General features: G+C 34.7%; 1 protein-coding gene across 20 annotated transcripts in view; it reads left to right on the forward strand.

Moving 5' to 3' along the window:
* CCDC91 (coiled-coil domain containing 91) overlaps positions 1-26,061 on the forward strand; it is a 370,457-nt gene that overhangs the window by 28,700 nt on the left and 315,696 nt on the right. For 7 of the 20 annotated variants that reach the window (XM_077953174.1, XM_077953168.1, XM_077953177.1 and 4 more), the window contains one exon: positions 5,864-5,930. The exons of the other annotated variants lie outside the window; for them this stretch is intronic. The gene's annotated coding sequence lies outside the window, so the exon portion shown is untranslated. The remainder of the gene's footprint in view (positions 1-5,863; positions 5,931-26,061) is intronic. 20 annotated transcript variants of the gene reach the window in all.

Consider the following 26,061-nt stretch of genomic DNA (forward strand, 5'->3'; position numbering starts at 1 on the left):
TTATACTCTAATATTCTAATTTGTATAATATTAATATAGGCATTTCAAGTTTCTTTTGATTGATGTTTGCATGGTGTATCTTTTCAGCCCTTTAATTTTTTTTCATAGTAAAAGTGATTTTTTTTTTTGTATGGGGCATACAGTTGGGTCTTTTTCATTCAGTCTACAGTCTCTGCTTTTAAATTTAGTCGTTTAGACTACTTACACTTAATGCAATTATCATTTCATGGTTGAATTTAAATATATCATTTTACTATTTGTTTTCCTTTTTTTCCTTCTGCTTTTTTCCTTGTTTCCTGATTTATGTTGGGTTTGAGGATGCTTTACTTTTAATGGTTTCATTTTAAACCCTCTGGACTTTCTAGGTGTATATGTTTGCTAATTAATTAATTAATTAAATGCTTCAGTGTCTACAATATACATCTTTAACCTATTAGTCTATCAGTATTTTTCCATTTTATGTACAGTGTAAGAACTTCACAACAACATACCTTTATTTCATCTCTCATTGTGTTATTGATACGCAGTTTACTTCTACATATTCTATAAAGCCAACATTTAAAAAAATTTTTGCTTTATATATTCAGTTATCTTTAAATTTTTATATTTACCCACCTGTTTACTATTTCTGGGACTCCTAATTTCTTTTGTGTAGATTCAGATTTCAATCTGGTTTTATCTTTCTTCTCCCTGAAGAAATTTCCTTGATATTTCTTTTAGTACAGGTCTGGTGTCAGATAATTCTCTTACCCTTTGTTTATCTGAAAAAAAGAAAATTCCTCTTCAATTTTTAAAGGTATTTTCTCTGGGCGAAGAAGTCTGTACTGCCATGTGTTTTTTCCCCTGTAGGTTGAAAGACATTTCTCCATTATCTCCATTATATTCTGGTTTACATGGTTTCTGGTAAGAAGCCTACTTTTATTCTTATTTTAGTTCTTTTGTAGTAATGTGTTCTTTTTCTTCTGGCCTAAATGCAAATATTCTCTTATATTAGTTTTCTGTAATTAGATTATGATGTGTGTTGGTATGATTTCTTTATGTTTGTTCTTTCTTGCTATCTTTAGCTTCTTGGATCTCTGGTTTTACAATGTTCATGAAATTCAGAAAATTTTCAGCCATACTTTTAAAAATAAATTCTTCTGTATCTTCCCTTTTTGGGGGTCTCCAGTTACACAAGTTTTAGACCACTTGAAATTATCCATTTTTTCTCAGTATTTTTTCCTATTTGTACTTTATTTTGAATAGTTACTATCGCTGTTTTTTTTAACTTCGTGATCTTCCACAGTGTTTAATATGCTGTTAATCTCATCTTTTATATTTTTTGTTTCAGAGTTCTCTGTAAGTTTCGTTTTTTTCATATCTTCCATGCCTCTCATCATCATGACCATTTTTTCTCTACTTTCTTAAAGTTATAATACATATTTATAATAGCTGCTTTTATGTCTGCTGATTCTCTCCATCTCTCTCATTTCTGTGTCTGTTTCTATCAAGTGATTTTTCTCCTGGTTATGGGTTATAGTTTTCTGATTCTTTATTTGACTGTTAATTCTTTATTGGCTGTCAGGCATTTTGAATTTTTTTTTGTTGATTGCTGAATTTTTTTATTTTAAATAGTTTTATATTTTGTTCTGACTCTTTCCTGTGTCACTAGCAATCAGTTTGATTATTTTGAGGCTTACTTTTGAGATTTGTTAGCATGACTCCAGAGCAGCCTTTTGTTTAGGTCTAATACAGCCCCAGTACTAAAGAGATACCCCCCCTGAGCATTCAGCTGAATGTTCCATATATTACTAGGTTTATCCACTCCGACTGATAGGAATACAAACTCTTGCCAGCTATGTGTGAGCTCCAGATGGTCTGTCCACTCACTTTTGTTGTTCTTTTCCTGTCCTTGGGTAATTTTCTCCCACGTGTATATAGGTTAGAACTCAATTTAAGACTTGAGAAGACCTTTCTGTCTCTGGAGCTCTAATTTTCAGATGCTTAGACTTGTAAATTCTAGCTGCTTTGTGAACTCTTAACTCTGCCCCTTTAACTCAGTGAGAGGTCAACTTTACTTGGCTTCTCCCATCATACACTTTGGCCTGGAAACTGACTCCAGTTTGTAAGTTTGGCAGTTATAACCTTGTTTTCTTTCTTTTGGGAATCACAATTTTGTGCTGTTGTCTAGTATTTGCACATTATTTCATCTTGTACATCTTTTGTTCAGTTTTCTAGTTGCTTTTTCTCTTCTATTGTTCATTTTTCTAGTTGCTTAGAAACTAGAGGTTAAATCTGGTCTTTGTGTGTCCACTTTGGTTGGAAGTAAAATGCTATCTGTATACTGTAATTTATATTTCCATTCAACCTTTATCATAATTTTACTTTGAAGTAACCACAGAGTGGAACCACAGGGGTGGCAGTGGTGGTGCTGGTGCTTGTGCTGGTGAGATGTCTGTGAGTAAGCTATTGGTGATATATAGGAAGTACCTGTTTTAGTTTTTCATTTACTCTGTTCATCTTTTATAATACTTTATAAAGTAAATCTCATCACCCTGTCTGTAAATCTTTGCATAAAATTTATACACTAGGGATATGTACCGTATTTTTCGGTAGTTTTTATATTTTAGACTTCTCACTTGCTATTTTTACTAAGCCTTGAAAAACCAGGCATTTCTTATTTCTGTATCCATAATAAATCATGGTATTCAGCTGCTACTTAGAATACAGTTATTTTACCATAGAATGAATTTTGGTGTACAAATTTTATGTTTGGTTAGTTAGAGATCCTCAGGATAGTTACAGGATTTCCCTTTTCGTTTTCTGCAGTGGATCTAATTTGGTCATTCTTTAAAACTGTTTTCTTTCTGAGGAGCTGACAATCCTAGGGCTTTTCATCCTTGGCATTATTATCCTTTTCATTGTGTTGGAACTGTGTAAGATAGCTACAACTGCACCTAGGTGGCTCTTAGTACTTTTGTCGTTGTAGGATTTATATACGTGATAACAAATACTACCAGTAACATCATCTCTAAAGATTGAAGACTATAGATACATAGAATTTAAAATTGTTTCTTTTGTGAACTCATCTATTTTTCCATTCTTCTTGTTTCTTCTGGAAATTATATGTGTTCTTTAAGGTTATGCACGGTCTGACAAGGTGAGCTTCGCCAGCCTATCCAAGGATAAAGTCAGCACCTTACATAAAACCAAAGTAGAGGGGGAAAAAACCTAGGTAATTTTACTGGCAATATGTCAGGAAATGGAAAGCATGATGAAGCCTGTGTTTGCACATAAAGGTGAACTTGTAGCTCTTGCATGTTTCTGGGTTTTATGGTGTTCTTATCTCTCATAGGGACAATATAAGCCATGTTTAAAAATGATCTTTTGCTTATTTGCTTAAGGGAGTAGGTGGATAATTGGTGATGCTGAGGTTCGAGATAAACTTTCTATTAATGTATCTAGTACCTGTCTGATATTTCCATATGTAAATGAGTTTCTTTGTCATCTTTGCATTATACTCTAGGCAATGCTACATGCTAGCCTGACTGTGGTTTCACTTGGCTTCCTTTTTCTAAGTCTCTGCCTGTTCAGTGTACCTAGCTTAGCTTCTAGCATTCCAGTGCAACTACCTGCCACTCATTTCCTGCTTTCTCCTTTTGCCTGTCTCGTAAACAATATTGTTTCCTGTATATTTCTTCCTTTCTCTTTTGAAACTTACCTCAATATGGTATATCTGATGTAATATCTCACTAGGCTATTATGTAATTTGATAAATTGAGTAATTGTATTAGTGATGCTGCTACTGATGCAAAATCAGTTCTAGGATATGCTAACTTATACTATTGTAGTGTTAAGCACTTTTGAGTTAGATTTAATTTAATTTATTTTATCTTCAGAGTCAATTTTTAAGCTTTATCTAGAGTCTTACTGTGAGGAAAAGAAATGTCTTTTAAAAGAAGTAGGCTCTTACAACTGTAAGATTCTCCTTGGAGAAAATTATTTCTCCTGAAACTCAGGCCATTGGAGGTATGTTTGCAGTGTTTCCTTGGTAGTTCTCAATCAGGTATTTTCATGGATGGTCTGCTTGTCTCAGAAAGAGAGCCTAAAGTGGAGTCTTTTACTTGGGGAATGCTTAAGTGCTCCACAAATCAGTGACCAGAATCGTTTCATTTTGTGCCCATGTGGTTTCTGTGGGTGGTTTGTTGTTTTAAAAACTGTTTCAAAGAAGTGCATTTTTTTTCCTGGCAATACATGTGTATCCTGTGTAAGTATTTTTCATTATTAATAATTTTGAGAAAAACCAACTCCAGGTCATAATGCAGTTGGCATAAGTTATGGGTTTTGGGTCTGCTTTGCCAACAATTTATTAACCTGAGGTTCCCAAAGGGCATGTTTCTCACTGTCACCAACCTTTTTTTGGAAATTATTTTTGTCCATTTTGTGTAAATCAATAGTTTCAAAGGGAAGCTCATGGGACTTTTAGGCTTAATTTCTTCTAGGCTTATATACTGCTATTGAGGGGGTATTTCCTCTCCTTTTCTTTTTCTCTGTATAGAAATTTCCATTTCTGTTTGTGACTTGTTTGTGATTCCAGCTTTTTCATTGTGCTTTGATTTTCATCTTCTTCCTCATTTAGGCTTAGTGGTTAGAAATCTTGTCGTTAATTGAATTTCAAAGTGGTTAAGTTTTTGTCATTTTCCATTTTCCTGTCCAACGGAGGGTTTGCATCTGTAGGTACACTGAAACCTTTAATAATGAACTTGGGTTTAAAGAGAAATTGAATTAAATTCTTGAGTTATTTCAGAAGTTGTAACATCATGCTATTAACATTTCTGGCCACAGTGAAAGTTTTTGTAAAAGTGAAGTTTTGTAGGAAAAAGCTTCGTATGTCATCAGCCCATAGTCTTGGAATGGATCTTTAGGAATTGGCTAGTGCAGAATTACAACGGTAAATAGTCTGCATAAATTTTCTAGCTAACAAGTGAATATTATTTTTAATTAGGAAATAACCAGGAATAAGACTTGAGAGATCATCTCTCCTAACTTACTAATTTAAGAAAGGAGGAAATTAGACCCTAGGTATTAGGTGACCATCTTCAAAAATGCTGTAATTTAGTTGAAGAATTAGGACTAGAGCCCCATGCCCTGATGCCAAGTTTAATGCTCTTTCCGCTACCTTGGGATCTCTTCTCATCCTATTCCAACAAAATAAAAGTTGAAAGTGTAAGGTACAAGATTCTGGTTTGAAAATATCCAAATACATTGTATTTTTACAATATAAAATTGGAGTGATGAGAGAAGACTTAAAAATTCATGTGCCATTTTCCCCCTTGATCTGTAAAACAGTAGTGATAGTATCTGAGGTTGTCATTTGGTTATTTTAGGAAGGAAATTGTGTGGCCCTTATTTTGTTTGAGTCTCTTCTTCATCATATTGAGGTAATTTTTAAAAGTTCTTAAGCTAGAAAAACATGCAAATAAGAACCTTCTGTATTGGCTGCTGTCGACTGCCTATTTAACATTACCCCTTTTCCCACTACCTGCCTGCTTTTTTTTGAGAGAGAGTCTCACTCTTTTTGCCTATGCTGGAGTGTAGTGGCATGATTTCGGCTCACTGCAACCTCCGCCTCCTGGATTCAAGTGATTCTCCAGCCTCAGCCTCCAGAGTAGAGTGGGAGGGATTACAGGCATCCACCACCACACCTGGATAATTTTTGTATTTTAGTAGAGACGGGGTTTTGCCATGTTGGCCAGGCTGGTCTTAAGCTCCTGACCTCAGGTGATCTGGCCTGCCTTGGCCTCTCAAAGTGTGGGGACTACAGACGTGAGCCACCACACCCAGCCTCCCACTGCCTTTCTAACAGATTCTCTGTTTTGTTTAGGCATCTAACCCTCCTTTATGTGACTCAGAGAAAGGAGACCTCATTCCAAGTTCTAGGATTGATTCTGGTAAGTCTAAGTGAAACATAGTAATTCCTTTTCTTTGCTGGCAGCGGGTTTAAGGATGGGCAGATCGTAATCTCAAAATATTTTTGTCATCTTGCTTCCAGCCTGTGGATGAAGCTAAATATAGGAGTCCAGAGCCAAGGGAATTAGAATTTCTGAAGCTCTGACTTGCAGTACTTAAAGACTGCTCTACCTTTGGCCTTCTTGTTACATGAGATACTAGTTATACATCTTACTGATTTAGCCAGTTTGATTTTGGAATTCTGTTACTTCCACATGGAAGTATTTTGTCTCATGCATCTAATATTTGTGAATGAAGATTCATAATGATGTAGGTTTTTGGCAATTAAATGGTTGTGACTACAGGGAAGACTATTAATAGATTGGAAACTAGGAGAATCTTTTATGAGATTTTTAACTGGGTGAATAATAAAGTCGTGGTTCATAAGGCATCATTAACAGTGATTTACCTTTTATTCTTGTAGCTCCACCTCATTTCTTTTCCCAGTGACCTCTTAAATTCAGTGGATTCTATTTGTTCCTTATCCTCTTTGACCTCTATGACATATATTAGACCTGTCTGTATCTTTCTGTATTTCTGGTCATGCCTCTTAAATTTTATTTACTGACCTGTTTTCCTCTACTTATCCCTTGAATAGTAATAGTTTTCTATGGTTTTATTTTTGGTCTAATTAGAAATATAAACATTATTTAGAATGGTTTTATCTTTATAGAAAATTATGACAATAATATAGAGAGTTCTCATAAACCTCACACCTTTTATTAACATTTTACATTTTTGTGGTACATTTGTTTAAATGAATGGCCAATATTTATACATAATTATTAAGTAAAGTCAATACTGTGTTAATATTCCCTTTATTTTTATCTACTGCCCTTTTTCTGTTCCAGATTGCTGTCTAGGTTACCATATTACATTTAGTGGTCATGTCTCCTTAGGCTGCTCTTGGCTGTGACAATTTCTTAAACTTTACTTGTTTTTGATGACCTTGACAGTTTTGAGGAGTATTAGTCAGACACGTCTTGGCTGTGATGGTTTCTTAAACTTTACTGGGTTTTGATGACCTTGACTGTTTTGAGGAGTATTGGTCAGACATTTTGTACATTGTTCCTCAGCTGAGATTGATATGATGTTTTTCCTCATGATTAGACTGGGGTTAGGGTTTTTAGGAGGAAGAGCATAGAGGTGAAGTGCCATTTTCATCACATTGTATCAAGGGTACTTACGATCAACTTATCATTGCTAAACTGTAACTTATTGTGACTTATTGTTGATGTTTGATCATTTGACTAAGGTGGTTTTTATTAGGCTTTTTCACTGGAAAATTATTCTTTTTCTCTCTTTCTGTATTGTACTCTTTGCAATGAAGTCACTATGTGCAGACCACACTTGATGGGGAGTTATTTTCCACCTTCTTGATAGTGAAGTAGCTACATAGGTTTTTTTGGAATTTTTCTGCATGGTTGACCATGGATATTTATTTTCTACTTTGCTTGGCCAGTTTTAAAATTGTTGATGTATATCGATGATTTCTGAATATGTTTATCCTAGCGATTATTTCTCCCTCTTTTTTTGAACTCTTCCTCTTTCCAGTCAACTTCCTATTAGATCTTTTCCTTTTGGTCTTTTGTTGAAACCTCAAACTCAAATATGTCCATATTGCCTAAGCCTAAACTAATTATTCTATACCTCCTTTATTTCATTTTATGCCTTTTTACACCCAAACTTGCTTTTTCTTCCCACTTACTGAAGGTAGAAACTGATGGGATCCTTTAGTTTTCCTTTTCCTTATTCACACTCCCTTATTACCTCTTACTTTGGATTATTAGTTTATTGCATAGATTTCCCTCAAACTAGCCTATTCTACTTTCACACTGTTATCCACATTGCCTCATAGCCATTTTTTTCCATTACGCATGTCACTTACTCAAAATACATCTTATTTCTCTTTTCAGAATTCTTCAATGAGTTCTGTGTTTGCCTCTAATTGATTTTAGGTAAATTACTTGATCTCGCTCTAGCATAAGTTTTCTTGTTGAAAAAGAGGAGGTGATACAGGAATTTTCTAAGGATTAAAAGTGATAGTGTGTCTAAAGAGTTTAGGAATGTGTCTGCAACAAATTAGTACACTCTAAAAGACAGTTATTTTTATTGTTCTTTGCCTCCTCCCAAACTCCTTATCATGACTCTTCATAATTTTGCTTCTAGCCACCTATCTAGTATCTTCATTTGTAGTTATTCTCCCACCATAAGTACCTTATCATTCAACAATTCTGCATTATTTGTGGTATTTTTGATTTGCTATACCATGTGCTAAATTTATAAACCTGTCCTTTTGGCTGTGTCTTCGCTAGGAATGTGCTTATCTTTTTTGATGAACAGGAAAATTGGCTTTTACTTATTCATAGTATTTAACTTAGATATCCTCACCCATGGAGAGTAAATTACTATCTTTCTCAGTTGTTGCATAGATATATTGTGTACTAAATATATGTTTGCAAGTCTGTCTTTCTATTAAACTGTGATATCCAAGGACATAAGGACTTAGTTTAATTCATTGTATGATTCCTAGCACTTAATAATCACTCTGTTAACATTTGTTGCATAGATTACCTCACAAATACAGAATTTTTATCTATGGTAACCAGGTTTCTGCTTGAACCCTTCTAATAGCAGGAAATTTATAGTTGGAGAGCCAGTGATTACTTGTGGACAGACCTAAATTTTAGGAAGTTATTTTCATACAGGTTTGAAATCTGCCTACCTTTAACTTTCATTTGTCTGTTCTCTGGACCCGTAAAGAGTTAGTCTCTGCATTCAGCATTTTCAAGTATTTGGGTACCAAATATGTGTTAAGCACATTTCAGAAGTCTCTTGGTTGGAAATGAAAGAAAGCTGAAACATGTTAAGTTAAAAGAAATAAATTTGCTCATTAACTTTGATTGTCTCCAGACTTTTTGATTGTTCACCTCTACCAGGAATACATTTTTGAGGATGCATCCTCAGTATGGGTATATTTATCTGTACATTTGATACATATGTGATTATAACAGTACATTACGTACATTATAAAACACAGATTATGGCACTTTTCAAAGGATAGTACAACCTAAAAGTATTTTATGCGTTGTAGTCTTTTCTTCTCACATTCTGGTGGCTTGTCTTACACATCGCTCTTCTCGGAGGTGTATACATACCATTTTTAAAGGCCACCTATATATGTAATCAAACTCTATTGTGGGCAGGTTTGGAGCTGGTCTTAGAGATGACTGAAGATAGCTCTAGGAGTTCTACTTTTTTCATTGCTGCTGCTGCTGCTTCTTTTTTTTTTTAATGACTTTTCTCTTTCAGACTGGCTTCTTCCTGGGGCTAGGACCATGGTTGCTGCTGGCTTTGGGCTAATTTATTCACAGCTTCTATTGATTAATTCAACAAATTATGAATGGAGTGCATATCCTGAGCCAGGTACTATTCTAGGTGTTAGAAACACAACAGAGAGTATAAAGAAGAACAGTATTAAAGTGGTAAGTGCTATGCAGAGAATTAAAATAGAACAATGTGACAGTAATTAAGTGACTACTTTAGGAAAACCTTTGTCTAGAAGAGACATTAAAGCTGAAATATGAATCAGAAGAAATAGCTAGCCATGTAAATATCAGGAGGAAGAATATTCCAGGGACTGGCTAAGGCAAGATTTCTAAAATGGGCCTGAACTTTTGCATGTTTGAGGAAGTAAGAGAAGGCAGTTGTTGAGTTTAGAACTTAGTAGGTAAGGAGAGTTTTGTGATCAGAGAGAAACAGGGTTTTTCTTCTTCCATCTCTAGTTGGAAACATCCCAGGGAAGGACTCTGATTGATCCAGCTTGAGTCAGTTTCCTATCCCTAAGTCTGATTATTAATGGTGGGGACATGTTTTGTTTTGTTTAGCTCATGTTGGACTAATTGTCTATGTTTATGGCTGGAAGAAGGTTTGGAGGAAGGGTTTTGGGTTGACAAAATTAAGAGATGCTACTTATTATGGACCTTGTGAGCCAAGAGCTTTTCATTATATCAGCTAAGAGAGAACTCTTACTATCTTACCCTATTTGAAGATACCTATTCTTTATCTTTGTTGACTTTTTAATCAAGGCTAAACTTTTCATTATTCATTCTTCTCGGAAATGATTCTTTAACCACAAGTATTACTTTAACCTTGCATTGTACTTCTGAGGGTGACAGATGGAAAGAGAGATGGAAATGTCAGTGTATTTTAGGTATAAATCCTTTCCAATCCCTTAATGTCCATTTGTGTATAAAGGATATGTGTAATCTGGAGTCATTCTATACTTCGTTGCCTAAGGCAGAGAAATTGGCCAATGCATTTTTGATAGTGCTTCTTAAATTAAGTTGAAAACTCAATCCTCCAAATATTCTGGGTAAGCAAGTTTTTGGGGGGCATATTTTTGCTTCTTGGCTTTTGGTGGTATTAAAAGCTTTGATAACTTTGGTAGTGACGTTTCCATGGTTTGAATTCTGTGCAGCAGTGAGTGGACATAATATTAAATAGTGGTATTTACTAGTGGGAACAAAACTGAGTACTAAATTTCGATGTTTCTGAAATGGTGTCGTTGCAATAGGTCAACAACTACATGCATATTTCTGGAAGTCACTGGAAATAGGTGCCTACAAAGAAGCATGAGGCTAATTTCTACAAAGAATTGAATATGAGATATACTCTTATTAAACTGTAATAATTATGTATTTGATTTTTTAAAAGAAATTATGCTTTTTTTTTTTTTGGAGACAGGGTCTGGGTCTTTCACCCAGGCTGGGGTGCAGTGGTGTGGTCATGGCTCACTGCAGCCTTCACCTTCTGGACTCAAGTGATCCTGCCACAACAGCGTCCAAGTAACTGGGGCTATAGGTGAGCACTACCATGCCCAACTAAATTTTGTATTTTTTTTTTTGTAGTGATGGGGTTTCACCATATTGCCCAGGCTGGTCTCGAACTCCTAGGCTCAAGTGATCTGCCTGCCTCTGCCTCCCAAAGAGCTGGGATTATAGGCATGAGCCACTGTACCTGGCCTTTATGCCATTATTTAATTAACAGTGTTCAAACTAGCTTAGGTTTTCCATTGTAAAGCCAGATTTCTTACATTAGAGTACCAAGGTTAGCCTTCTGTGTTTGAGTGTTTAATTTAGATGTTAAATATTGTATAATATGGATAGGCCACTATACTAGAGGCTCTAAGAAATAGGGCTCTATGGTGAATTTCTTTTCTTTACTATTCCAGAATTCTAATAATACTTTTCTGTGTTGTAATTTTGGGTTTGTACATGTGGGTTGTGAGAAATAAACTGGAAATCCTGTCTCTGTGGGTTGGAATCTGGTGTGGCTTCAAAAGGCAAACAAAATATGTTAGCATTTACATGCCAGGTAAAGGCAAATTTTTTAAATGGACTTTCCATAGGTTCCAAACTTCTGAGGCGAAATAATATAAAGTAATATTGTAGTTGCAGACAGACTCCTGTTGGCATACATTTGGTTTCTTAATTTATGATGGGACATCAATAGCTGATTAAGCAAACAACCTAAAGAAATATCTTTGTAAATCCTTAGTACAGCTTGTTCCTGCTCATTTGTGACAAGTTGTTTGGGAAAGAGTTTTGAGATGGCATGCTAAGACTCGATATCCTAAAAGTCTAGTGGGTTTTCTTTGTATTTTAAAAGTGAAGAGTGTATTTCAAGATTGAGAATTTTCTGCTTTTTATAAAAAGGACTTTATAATTGGAGTAATTTTAGATTTTTAAGTGTACTTAAATGAAGATGCACATGTTTTTATCTCCTCCTTTCTTCTATTAATAATTTATTAGATAATTTTAAGAAAGGAATATTGTAGTATTATGGTGGCCAGATTTAGAAAGGTCTAGGTGAATTTACTGTCTTTCAGTTCACGTTATTCTTGTTTATATGAGTGGCTGGAGATATCACATATAATTTGAGGTTTACGTCTGGTTTTCTGTTAAGTGAATCTGATTCAGGCACAGCTATCTTCAATGGTGATTTTCCCAGCTGTAAATTAGGAACTTGGCATTGAACACCATGTAGTTTTGTGTAAGCAGAATTCAGATTGTGATGTTTTCTGTCACTTCATAATTCTAATTTTAGATTTTCAAAGTAGGATAATTCACTCCAGAGAACAGGTACATTGATGTCAGTGGTTTGAATCAAACTGAATATCCTTTATAAAAAATATGGTGGATCATTTTATCTATCTACCCATAGAATTGTGACTATGGATTTTCTGGGTTTTTTTTTTTTTTTTAAATTTATAAAAATGCAGGTGATTCTTTGTATTTGCATTTGAAAATTTCTTGGAAACACAGAATACAGTGATACTTATGGACTTTTCCTGCAGTGGTAGTAAATGTGAAGAGTGAGGGATAAGTTTAGAGCACAAGCCTCTTACTGGTCTTTCGCTTTACTTACATTTTTTTTTCACTTTTCTAATTACTTGTCTGAATTGCACAGGGTTTCAGTTTGAATATTGCAGGTACCATGAAGTCTTTTCTTAATAGCTATTATGTACTTGTGTAATGCCATCTACTAGATTATAAATGCCTTGAGCATAGGGGTTACTATAAATTCATCTTTGTATTCTGTTGTACTTAGCTTCTCACATAACAACTATTATAGAATAAGTATAATGAGTTTGTTGAATTAAATTAGATTGACCTGAATTAGAGGGGAGGAATTAGACATTGGAAAAACAGGGATGAACTTAGAGAAGCTAAGTTTTGTGGTCATTTGAGATATCTTGTTAATTTAGTTTTAAGTAATCAAGAATGGTGATGTTTTATTCATCTTTAAAACTGTTATGACTGAATGGTCAGAAATGGTGGTATGTCTTGTTCTGTTACCAACTAGCAATTTATGTTTCAGTAAACTGCTCTGTGTAATAATTCTGGTGTTAAAAATACCGTTACTCAAAAATTAGCTGGGCGTGGTGGCACGTGCCTGTAATCTCAGCTATTCAGAAGGCTGAGGCAGGACAATCTCTTGAACCCAGGAGGCGGAGGTTGCAGTGAACTGAGATTGTGCTCCAGCCTGGGCGACAGAGTGAGACTCTATCTAAAAAAAAAAAAAAAAAAAACCATTACCGGTTTCAGGGGACACATCTTATGAATTAATTTTTAGACTGATTTCCTAAGTCTCTTTTCCCAACCCTCTATTAAAAAAATTAATGTGTAATTTACATATATCACAAAATGTATGGATAGAGGGTGTATAGTTTGCTGAATTCTGATAAATATATACCTGTGTAACAATACTCCAATCAAGATACAAACATTTCCGTTTCCTCAGAGAATTCTCTCATTCCCCTTGTAGTCTTTCTCCATACCATGCTCCTCCAACCCCTGGTGTCTACTCTTCAGATTTCTGTTACATATATTAGTTTTGCCTGTTCTTGAACTTCATATAAATGAAATTTATAACATACATTCTTTATTACTGGCTTAATTTATCCAACATGTTTTTGATTTTTTATTATATTTGTGAAGCTTTTTGAATAGTGTAGTGAAAAATGTTAGAGAACATCTTGTTATTGGTGAGAAAATTCCTATGAATGTTAATATTTAATTCAGAGATTAAAGAAGAATCTATGTAAAGTGACAATACCTACAATATCCTTTTTTGACCCAAATGGGAAGTAGTTCTTTTGATATTTTGAATATTGAATATTGGAATATCTTTGTGAATACAAGGTCCGGTTTAATCTGGAAATTAAAATCTTCATTTGTTTGTTTTGTCAGCATAAGTCAATTTTGTCCTAATTATTGAACACTGACTTCTCTGAGAAGATCATCTTTCAGGTTTGGGAGGAAGAAAACTAATCTTATTTAGTTTTTAAACTCACGTTTGTTTTTTTTTCGTATTGTTAGATAAGGTTATGTAGACACGAGCCTCTGTTACTTTGACAGTGCTTTTGAAACAGCTCACAGTTCATTGGGGGACATAAGTCAAATATGTATTGGTTAACTCTTGGTATCATCTTTATTTTTTCAAAATTGTAAAATATTGGTAAAATTGATCATCTTTACCATTTTAAAGTGTACAGTTCAGTGGCATTAAGTACATTATATTGTTGTGCTGCCATCACTATCATTCATCCACAGAACTCATCTTGCAAAATGGAAACTTCATCATTATTTCTTAATTTAAAAAACATTTTTCAAAAAGGGATTATAATACTAGCTTCTTTATTCATTTAAATTGGGCCTAGTAATTAGCTTTATAAAAATATTTTTGGCTAAAATAGATAGTCATGAAAATGATATGGACATGCTTTATAACATATTTGTAGTCTAGCCTTTTGTTATTAGACCCAAATCTTTTCTATGAACGCAGGTCTCCTTATTGGAATTTATTGTAAATTTTTCTTAAATCACACCTTTAAATATCCTCTTTAATTTCTAAGTGTAGTGATACAGTTGCAAAATAGTCTCAGTGGAGATTGTCCTAAATTTTTATAGTATAGTGTCTTGACAGAATTTTTTTAAAGAGCAAGTAGTCCTTATCAAACTGTTGTAAGTAGTCATTTCATGGGAACAACTACTTCCACTGCTATCTTACAGATTTTTAAAGATATTTAGTGAAATTATACATTAATAGATATAACCCAGATAAAAATGTTTGGAAGTGAAAATAGCTGTTTCTTGATAGTTTACAATTCAGCTAATGGGAACATAAGTGCTAGGTCTTGTCTTATTAACCTCTACCCCTTCCTTCACACTGTGAGAATCAAAGATAATGGAGAGCATTGGTTAATATCATGACCCATGAATTTGTTATGTGGCAATTAATGAAAAGAACTTGTAGCATGGATAGTAGGTTGATAATTTGAAAGTTTTTTTTTTAAAGTTTCAGTATCTTACAGCTACCAATTGTCAGTCTTTTCTGTTGTTACAAATAGCGAGTTCATACTGTAAAATAAAATTATAGTTTTTGTTTTAGTTATTGCTGTGTAACAAGTTACTCCCAACTTAGCAGCTTAAACAACTGTGTCATTTTGCTCGTAATTTTGTGAGTCAGGAATTTGAGAAGGGTTTTGCTGGTCTTTGCATAACTGGCAGAGTGCAAGTTTGATTAGGTGTTTTCTTTCTTCGTGTGCTCTCTCCACATGGCTAGTTTGGGCTTCTTTACAGCATGGTAGTCTCAGAATAGTCAAATTTCTTATATGGAGGGTCGTTTTCTCCAGAGTAAGTATTCATAAGACAGGAAGTGGAAGATGCCTATTTCTTAAGGCCTGGGGCCAGAAAATGGCACGTTTCTCACCCATGCTACTGGTCAAAGGTTCCACAAAGCTCACCCACATTCAAGGGTGGGAGACATAGACTTCTTCTCTGTAGAAGGCACACCAAATAATTTGTGGCCATTTAAAATCTGCCAAAGGTTTAAATGGTGTATATAATTAATGGCATTCTTATTTTTAAAATCCTGAGAATGTTTCTGGTGGATGTCAATATTGAAGGCTATGGAAGAACACATAGATCTCCATTTAACTGATTCAAATTATAAATGAGTATGAAACACCTAGAGAGAGTAAAATTGACAAAGGATAGAATGCTGAGCACAACTTCTTTATGATAAGGACTACTGTAAAATTTCTATTTATTAATCCAACTCTTGTTCTCCCACAATTAGGTGTGAGTTAATGCGTCATAGCATTAAAACAAAAGGACAAGGAAAATGAAATTCAATAATGTGTATAGATGAATTTGAGTTACAATCTTTTGGCATGCTGCAGGTCCCATTTGAATTCCTGGTAACAGACATTTTAGACTACAGTATGAGATACTTTTGTTAAGTGGACTAGGTCTGAGTATCATGTTTGAGAAGGCAGCATTTTAAAATGAATTTGACATTTATAAGTAATTTTTTTCTTTGGTACTTAAGCTGTACATAGTGTTATTTTTGTATATAAGGAGGTAAATTTTACCTTGGATTTTTAAATATAGTGTCTTGTATCATCTGTAATGATAAAGAACAGATTTTCTCAGTAACATTTTTTCAGTGACACAGTTTATCATGACCATTGAATGATAGCTGAAGAAACTGAAAAATTTCTGAAATTGTCAATATAAATCATTTATTTCACTAGACTTTGCTATGGTTTGCTGTTCGAAGTAAATATAACTTTTCCTAAGATTAGTCAACATTTATTGAGTTTGCGTCATGCTTGTTAGATGCTGAGAATAGATCAAAGTTTGATCTCTGTATTTTATTTAATTGATATCAAATGAACGTAATTAATGATGATGTTGAATTTTTTTTAATACAAGAATGAAAATACCCTTTCTCTTTGTGATTGTTTGGTACTAGTCATTAACTTTGTTCCCATTTTGTATAAATATTGTGTATTAGAAGTTAGAGGCAGTTTTCTGTGGAAGAGTATTTCTACTTGATTTTGTGTTATTTGATATATAGATGTTTTGAATAGCAGCATAAAGTTAAATGTATAAATTTAATATTATTGCTGTATTGTAATCATTTTCTGTTTAATTTTTTGGCTTGCATTATTATAGTCCAGTAAACTATTTTGTATCTCTTATCTTTATGGTAATGTATCTTTTCTTCATATAAAATAAAAAACTTTGAGACCTCTGCATCCAAAATACTAAATATAAAAGTTTATAAATTATATTAAAATATGTCTCAGATTATATAGAGTGATGCGTAGTCATTGTTACCTTCAAATTAGCCACTTGGTGAAATATGTCACTTTTTAATTGCTAGACTATGTTTAAAAGCTGTAAAATACTGGCGAGCCACAATTTAAGACCACATAAAATGTGAAAATCTGGTTTATGGAAACAGATTAGAATTTATTTTCATTATGGAATGCTTTGTTTCAAAGTTTGTTGAAAAAATATATTTTGATGTATAATAAAGGTATATTGTATGATGTTTGTGAGATTATTTTTCAATACTTTAAAAATACTTTTTTACATAAGTAACAATATAACAGTACATTTCAAATAAAAAATTTATTCAAATCTCTGTCTCCCTTACAAAGCTAATGATTTTATGTCCCCCTTTAATGTGTTTTATTTGAATGTAGTAGGTACACTTTTTAGAGATTTCTTTTATGGAAAATTGTAGGTAGAAGTATATACATGTAAGGTAGTGTACAGTAATGAAAATGGAAAATCAAGTCACTAAAATTTTGTTTGTATATCTCATATTATATTGTGATTTAGTTATTTTCTTTGATTTTCATGCAACTCGAAGTATATCCCTCACTAATAGTTATGTTTAATTTCTCCCATCCATTTATGTTAATACATACATACATGTGTACTCACACACACACACCCCTACACACATTTTTTTTTAAAGTTGTTGTAGGCAGAATAATGTCCTTCAAAGATATTAGGTCCTAGGAACCTGTAAATGTTACCTTATGTGGAAAAGGGTTTTTGAAGATTTGATTAAGTTAAGGGTCTTGAGATGGAGAGATTACTCTAGATTATCTGTGTGGGTCCTAAATACTATCACAAGTGTCCTCATAAGAGATAAACAGAGGCATAATCTACAGACATACAGCAGAGAAGACAGTGTGAAGAAAGAATAGAAAGAGATTTGAAGATACTATCCTTGAACATTAGAGTGAGGAGGCTACAAACCAAGGAATACCAGCAGCTTTTAGAAGCTGGAAGAGGCAAGGCTTGGATTCTCTCCTAGAGCCTCCAGAGGGAGCCAGCCTTCCCAACTCTTTGATTTCAGCCCAGTTTGAACTTCTGGCCTCCAGAATTGTGAGAGAATAAATATCTGTTTTTTTCATCCACCAAGTTTTGGTAATTTGTTACAGCAGCCACAGGAAACTATTACGTGTGAATATACATTTTTGAAATCACTGAAAGATTTAATCATAAAATAGGAAGGGATCGCCGTCTTAATTGACCTGCTCCTCTCTTCCTTTGATGTGAACATATGCACATGTGGACTTCTCTACTCTTTTTACTATTATTACATCCTTATACGTTGGGTCACAGCTTTAATATCAGCTCCACAGATGAGCCCTCTTTTACCACTGAATTCTTAATTTTTTCCCTGTATCAGTCCCTTTTTTGTTTTCTGTAGCATTCATCATGTATATTCTTGGGGTGAGGAAAATCTTAACCACCGTTGTAAATCTACAAGCTATAAAGAAAGATATATTTGTATGAAACTTAACAGTTAAATGGAAAGATATACCACACAAACAATTGGTAAAAATACGTACAGTGCAGAGAAAGGACAGAGTTGATATCTGTTCTATATGATAACTTCTTAGATGACAAAAAGGAAACAAACAGCACTATACGAAAATGAGCAAAAGATATGAAGAAGCCAATCCAAATGGCCAACAACATATGAAAAGATGTTCTAACTCACTAGTGTGATATATAACTTTATATCTATCATATTGCCTCTTTCAGCCCCCACCTTTAATGAAAAGAGAGAAAGAGAGAAAAGAACCAACAATAACATTGTATTGGCAAGAACCTAAGGAAATAATTAGTTTTATATTTTGCTGGTAGAAATGTGAATTAGTAGAGCCTTTGTAGACAGTGGTCTGATAATATCTATTAAAAATAAAAAATATATTTATACTGGTTGACCTTACAATCTTACTCTTTGAAATCTAACTCATAGAAACATGCTTCCATATATAAGCATTTCTGTATGAGCATTTGTTTCTAGTGGCAAAAACTAGAAATGCAATTTATGTCTATCAGTAGGGGAATTGTGAATGTATTTATTATGTATCTACATAATATATTTACATAATAGAATCTTAGTAGTCATTAAAAAGAATGAATCAGATATGCACCAGTAAACTTGGTGGGATTTGCATGGGGAATTATTACATGAAAACAACTAAGATGATTAAAAATGTGTGTGGCAGCCAGGCACAGTGGCTCATGCCTATAATCCCAGCACTTTGGGAGGTCAGAGTGGGCAGATCACCTGAGGTCAGGAGTTCGAGACCAGGCTGGCCAAAATGGTGAAACCCCGTCTCTACAAAAGTACAAAAATTAGCTTGGCATGATGGTGGGTACCTGTAATCCCAGCTACTCGGGAGGCTGAGGTGGGAGAATCGCTTGAACCCAGGACGCGGACGCGGAGGTTGCAGTGAGCAGAGATCGCGCCATTGCACTACAGCCTGGGCGACAGAGTGAGACTCTGTCTCGGGAAAAAAAAAAATATATATATATATATATATATGTGTGTGTGTGTGTGTGTGTGTGTGTGTGTGTGTGTGTGGCATCTTATATTAAGAAATGTAGTGATAACACCATTATATATGTAGACATATATATGAGAATACATATTTTTATATGTATGAGAATAGAGGTATATAGTAGGTGGTTAACTTGGACCATTTTAGTGGGCAAATGTTGTGGGAGGGAAGTTGGAGAGCATATTTGAGGTAGGGAAACATGCCTACTAATTTATGCTTTAAAGTTAAAATTAACATTTATGTGTTTATGTATAAAGATTTTTTCAAAATTGCATGTGATGACATTAATTAGTATAGCTCCTGTGGAAAGTGATGCAGTAAACCATGTCAAGCAGTGTTCATACTCTTTGAGCTAATCATTCTGTATCTGAGAGTTCATATTAAGGTATTAAATTTAAAGAAGAAAAATGTTAATGTGTGAAGACATCATTGTGGCATTAACTATGTAATATGGAATATTACATGCTAGGAAAGATAATAAAGTTTATCCAACATAAACTCATGCTGAAACTTCCTCTTTTTGGACTTTAAATCTAGAAAAATGGTTGTCACATCGATGAGATGTTACACACATGTAAATAATACAATTATGAAGACTACAATTATAAAGGCTGTTACTTAGAACTGTAGATTATATAATGAAAAAGAACTTATAATTGCATGTACAATTAAAATATATATGTATGTATTTGAGTACTAGAAGGAGATAAGATAAAATGAAAACAATGTGAGGGGATTACAGTAAATTGTTTTTATCTTGTTTGACAGTAAAATCTGGAAAACAGTGTTGCTCAAATATTAGCAAAATTTAGAAGAAACACTAAAATTTAATATCTAGCTCTTGTAACTGTGGAATATATTTTCTTTATAATAAAACAATTTTGTAATTTTGCCGTAGGCATTGGCAGAATGTTTAAATTTCAAATTAGATTGGTATTTCTATCAATACTTACTCTGAAAGCTGCAGTGTCGTCATGATTCATTAAAGATAAATCTTTGATTTCATGTGCCATATTTCTTACTGGGGAAAAAAACTAGGTCTAAGTCCATTTTACTCTTTCTAATAGTTTCCTTCTATCTGTTGAATCCCTCTTATGCATGTTTTCTACCGTTTTCACTGTATTCTTGTATTAATCACAGTTTTTAAAAAAGTTTTTGTCTCAATGCTTTAATGTATAGATTATCTCTTGGTCTAGTTTTGTTGATTACTTCTTGACTTTTTTTTCCTTTTTGTTTATCTCACAATTTTTGCCACCCGGTGTAAAAAACTGAGATGAATTGTATTTATTCTCTGAAATGGGAACACCTATTTTTCTGTCAGGTCATTGGTTTATGTTTCTAAAATATACTAAACTAATGTGTTATGGAGCTAAGGCAGATTGGTGATAAATTTATAAAGCAATTGAAGGAAAAATGCAGTAAGTAAAAACATTTTAAAAGAGACACATGTAGTTTATTTTATATAAATGGAATTTTTCATTATATGACCTTTTGAGATTGACTTTTTTTTTTTTCCCTCACTCAGCGTAATACCTTTGCAATCTCTCCAACTTGCGTGTATCAGTAGTTCTTTCCTTTTTATGGCTGATAAGTATCATAGTGGTAGCGATGTGGCACAGTTTGTTTAACCATTCACTTATTTTAGGACATTTTGGTTGTTTCCAGTTTTTGGCTGTTACAAACAAAGCTATGAACAATCATGTACTGGTTTTTGTGTGGACATAAGTTTTCATTTTCCTGGGATAAATACCAAGGAGTGCAATGCTTATTCTTATAGGAAGTATATATTTAATTTTTAAAGAAACGGAACAACTGTTTTCCCAAGTGGTCATACTGTTTTACACTCCCACGAGAAAAAGTGGATCTTTCAAACCAGAAATGTTGGAAAGAGCCACTTTCTCCACATCCTTGCCAGCATTTGGTATTGTCATTACATTTTATTTTCGCTACTCTGGTAGGTATGTGGTGGTGTCTCATTGTGGCCTTAGTTTCCGTTTCTCTAAAGACTGGTGATGTTGAACATCTTTTTATTTGCTTAGTTGCTATCCCCTTTGTATATCTTCTTTGGTGAAATGTTTCTGTCTTTTGTCTGTTGAAAAGAACATGCTTTCTTTTCATATGTGCATGGAACCTTCACCAGGATAAGCCATATCCTTGGTCATAAAACAAATTTCAGTAAATTGAGAAGCATTTCGTGTTCTTTTTTCCTGAAGAAGTTTGTGTAGAATTTGTGTTCTCTCTACTGACTCCTGGTGTTTGTCTGGTTTCAGAGGGTGGGAGGGTTTTCTGCCTTTCCCCCAAGTGGCAGCTTGCAGTTTTGCTTTGTATGAAGAATAGTTCTAGGATATGAGTAGCTAATCATTTCCTTCATTTCTCAGGTAATCTAATCTGTCCTCATCTTTCTCTTGAGTACTTACTAGAGTTCTCGATGGGCATTTGGGTTGTTTGTGGGATTTGCTGTTGCAAACAGTGTTACCATGAATATTCTTGTGCAAGACTTCTGGTATACATGGGTGAGAGTTTCTCTAGGGCATGTTACTAGAAGAGGAATTTCCCAAAGTATACCTGTGTTCTTGTACGGCATGGTGGCTCACACCTGTAATCCCAGCAGTTTGGGAGGCCAGGGCAGGCAGATCACCTGAGGTCAGGAGTTCAAAATCAGCCTGGCCAACATGGCAAAACCCTGTCTCTACTAAAAATACAAAAATTATCTGAGCGTGTTGGTGGGCACCTGTAATCCCAGCTACTTGGGAGGTTGAGGCAGGAGAATCGCTTGAATCCAGGAGGCGGAGGTTGCAGTGAGCTGAGCCGATATAGCACCATTGCACTCCAGCCTGGGCGACAGAGTGAGACTCCTTCTCAAAAAAAAAAAAAAAAAAAGAAAGGTCATATTAGGACTGATCACCTTGTTATCATATAAAGTTGTTATACTGTCATATTAAATATACTGTCATATTTTTCTTCTAATTTTGTCTTGAGGTCTCTCAAGTGGCTATAAACTCTAGCCCTGCCCTGAGGGGATGCCAGGGGATTTGGTCATATGGATGCTTATAATGGGCCTTTCACAGGATATTTCTTTATCCCTGTGGACAGCCTGGGTGTTTGACATGTGACCAGGTGCTCTTCTCATAACAAACAAGGAAGCTTGTTTATACTGGCAGATGCCCTTTTGGCGCTTGCCTGACCTGTGTCCAGTTTATTCTTAACAAGTTAGCTGTTCTCTAGGAGAGCCCTGACCAGGAAAGAAGTTAGATTTAGATGTGTTGGTCAGGTGAGGCACAGAGGAGGCAGCACAACCAAACATAGGAAGTAACAGAAGCAGTATATTACTTACGGATCCCACAGAAAACAAACAGGGCCAGATGGTAAGGGGGAAGCCATCTGGGACTTGGAGGCTCCACCAGTGGGTGGGGAGAGAGAGAGAGAGAGAGAGAAAGAGAGGGAGAGAGCAAGGAACCTGTGAGTCAAAGCCATTATTGGGGTCTAGGGTGTTACCAAAGAGTTTTCCTGCAGGGAATTCTAACTGGTGGGTGATATGGTTTGGATCTGTGTTCTCACCCAAATCTCAGGTCAAATTGTAATCCCCAGCGCTGGAGGTAGGGCCTGGTGGGAGGTGCTTGGATCATGGGGGCAGTTCCTCATGAATGGTTTAGCACCACTCCATGCAGTGCTGTTCTTGTGATAATGAGTGAAGTTATCCTGAGATCTGATTTAAAAGTGTGTAGCACCTGCCCCCAACTCTTGCTCCTGCTTCTGCCATGTAAGATCTGTCTGCTTCCCCTCTGTCTTCTGTCATGATTGAAAGTTCCCTGAGGCTTCCCCAGAAGCCAAGCAGATGCCAACGTTCTGTTTCCTGTACAACCTGCAGAACCGTGGGCCAATTAAACCCCATTTCTTTACAAACTACTCAGTCTCAGGTATTTCTTTAAAGTAATGTGAGAACAGACTAGTACAGTGGGTTTACAGCAAACAGACTTCAATTCTTTGGTGACGCTGTGACTGAGAGATAGTCACTGCAGCTTATCTGGGCAGTCTGCGCAGGGTATGGGAGTCAGTAGGGTGACTCGAGTAGGTTGTATCTAGCTATCCCATAGGGTAGTGGTTACTGGGAGGCGATCGTATAAGGTAGATATCTGGAAGAACTAGGTGGAGGCAGACAACTGGAAACTGTGTCGAGTGTGACTGAGCCCGGTTTCTGATATGAGAAAGTTAAACATATTTAAAATTTATGCCAAGGCAGCATAACATTATTAGAATTCACTACATTCACCAAAAATATATAACATCAAATAGGTAGCAAAAATTTGATAGACTGATATAGGTAAATTAGTACCTCTACTATTAAAGTGGGAAATTTTAAATTAACGTTTGTGATTATTGATAGATAAAAAAATCAGCAAAGGATATATAATATATGAATAATACAGTTCATAGACATATAGAGAATTCAATATGTAAAGAATGAAAAAGATATATAACATAAATCAGGGATTAAAAAGAAAATGAGAATACTGTTAATTATATGCGACCTATGTAAAAATAGACATTTCTAGGAAAATATTACTTGTGAAAACTGAGGGAGAAATTAAAAGTCTGACTCTTCCCACAAAGAAAGCAACAAGTCCAAATGATTTGCCAATAAATAAGTCTCTACTAAAATTTTGAGAAATAGGTTATTCCAATCTGTTGCAATCTTTTAAAATTGATACAAATGGAGGGTGATTCCCCAGCAAGTTCTGAAAGCCCAGCATAATCCTGACATCCAAATCAAAAGAAGACACTAAAACAGATGACAATTACAGAGGTATTTTACTTTTAGTGTAGAGCTGGTATTCCCAAACAGGATAGTAGCAAATTGAAACCGACATTTAAAGAAGACAAACATCATCGCCAAATTGGATTTTTCCCAAGTATGCAAGGATGATTTACTAATAAATGATCCATAAATGTAAGTAACATTTACATTGATAGATTAAAAGTGAAAAACCATATAATTACAATAGATACAGAAAATCATTTGATAATCAACATAAATTCATGATAAGAATGCTTAGCAAATTAGGAAAAGAGGGAACATCTCTGAACTCAAGAAATATTTATAAAACAACCAGTCAACCAACCATCATCAGCAATCTTCCTAAATGGGGATAGAGGAAAAGATTCTCTTAAAGTCAGAAATGATAAAAGCATGCTTATCACATGTTCTGATTAGTATTGCTACATAACAAATCCAAATTTAGTGGCACAAAACAACTGTTTTATTATGCTTATGAATTCTGAGGGTCAGAAACTTGGACAATGCGGAAGAAGGCTTTTTTTTTTTTTTTTTTTTTTTTTTTTTTTTTTACAGCTTCACTCTTCAGTGCCTCAGTTGGGATGATGTGAATGTTGAACACTGGAGGTGACTTGCTGGCTAGGGGCTGGATTCATCTTAAAGTGTCTTCATTTATATGTCTGGTGATATGATGCTGGCTGTTGGCTGGGAACTTAATTAGGCAGTCAGTTGGAAAACTTAGACATGACCTTTCCATGTGATATCTCTGTGTGGGCCAGTTTGGTCTGTCTCACATAATGGCATCTAGGCTCCAAGAGCAAGCAATACAAGAGTAAAAGACAGAAGCACATTGCATTGTTGTATCCTAGCTAGGGAAATCACACAGTGTTAATTCTAATATGTTGCTTGTGGAAGTCATATCAGTTGACTCAGATTCAAAGGGAAAAGACAGAAATCCTTCCGCTCAATGAGAGGAGTATCAGTGTCACATTCTTGGAAGAAATTGTAGAATGGGAGATATTTTTGAGACCATCTTTGGAAAATGTAATCTGCCACATTACCTCATGTACTTAGCATTGCACTGGAGGACATAGCTAGTACATTAAGACAAAAATAAATTAGAGGTATAAGAATTGTAAAGAAGGACATAAAAGTGTTGTTATCTGGATGCAATATGTTCATTTACATGTAAAATCAAAGTTATATACAGATAAGGTATTAGAAATAAGAGTTTACTAGGTCGGGTGCGGTGGCTCACGCCTGTAATCCCACCATTTTGGGAGGCCAAGGTGGGGAGATCACCTGAGGTCAGGAGTTCGAGACCAACTTGGCCAACATGGTGAAACCCTGTCTCTACTAAAAATACCAAAAATTAGCCAGGCACAGTGGCAGGCACTTGTAATCCCAGCTACTCAGGAGGTTGAGACAGGAGAATCGCTTGAACCCGGGAGGGTGAGGTTGCAGTGAGCCGAGATTGTGCCATTGCACTCCATCATGGGCAATAAGAGGGAAACTCTGTCTCAAAAAAAGAAAAAAAAAAAAAAAGAAATAAGAGTTTACTAAAGTTGAGTGGGTAGATAATACAGAAGTCAATTGGATTGTTATTACAGTAACAACAAATAACTAGAAAGTATAAAAGAAGACATTAAAATAGTATCGTAGAATATCAATAAATAGGAATGCACCTAACAGGAAATATATGAGACGTCTTTAGGGATATTTATAGAACGTTATCAATAGTCCTTTTAGAAAAAACTTAACCATGGTAATTCTTAGTGATTGGGCTCACTCACTATCGTAAAGATTCCATTTCTGCTGAAATAATCGTATAGCTAGAAACACACCCACAGTGTTTATGGGTCTGTTTATACTAGAATAAATTTGGTGTGTGATAAAGATGGCATATCATATTAGCAAGGAAATAAGTCATTGTATAATAAATGTAATCAGGAAAAATGATCCATATCAGGATAAAAGAAAGAATTAGATTTCTGCTTCCACCATATATAAGTACTCAAATACAGATTGCTGAAATACTTAAATGTCAAAAATAAAATTTCCTTGTAGTAAA

This window comes from Macaca mulatta, chromosome 11, assembly GCF_049350105.2.
Source record: "Macaca mulatta isolate MMU2019108-1 chromosome 11, T2T-MMU8v2.0, whole genome shotgun sequence".
In the NCBI taxonomy this organism is placed as follows: Eukaryota; Metazoa; Chordata; class Mammalia; order Primates; family Cercopithecidae; genus Macaca; species Macaca mulatta.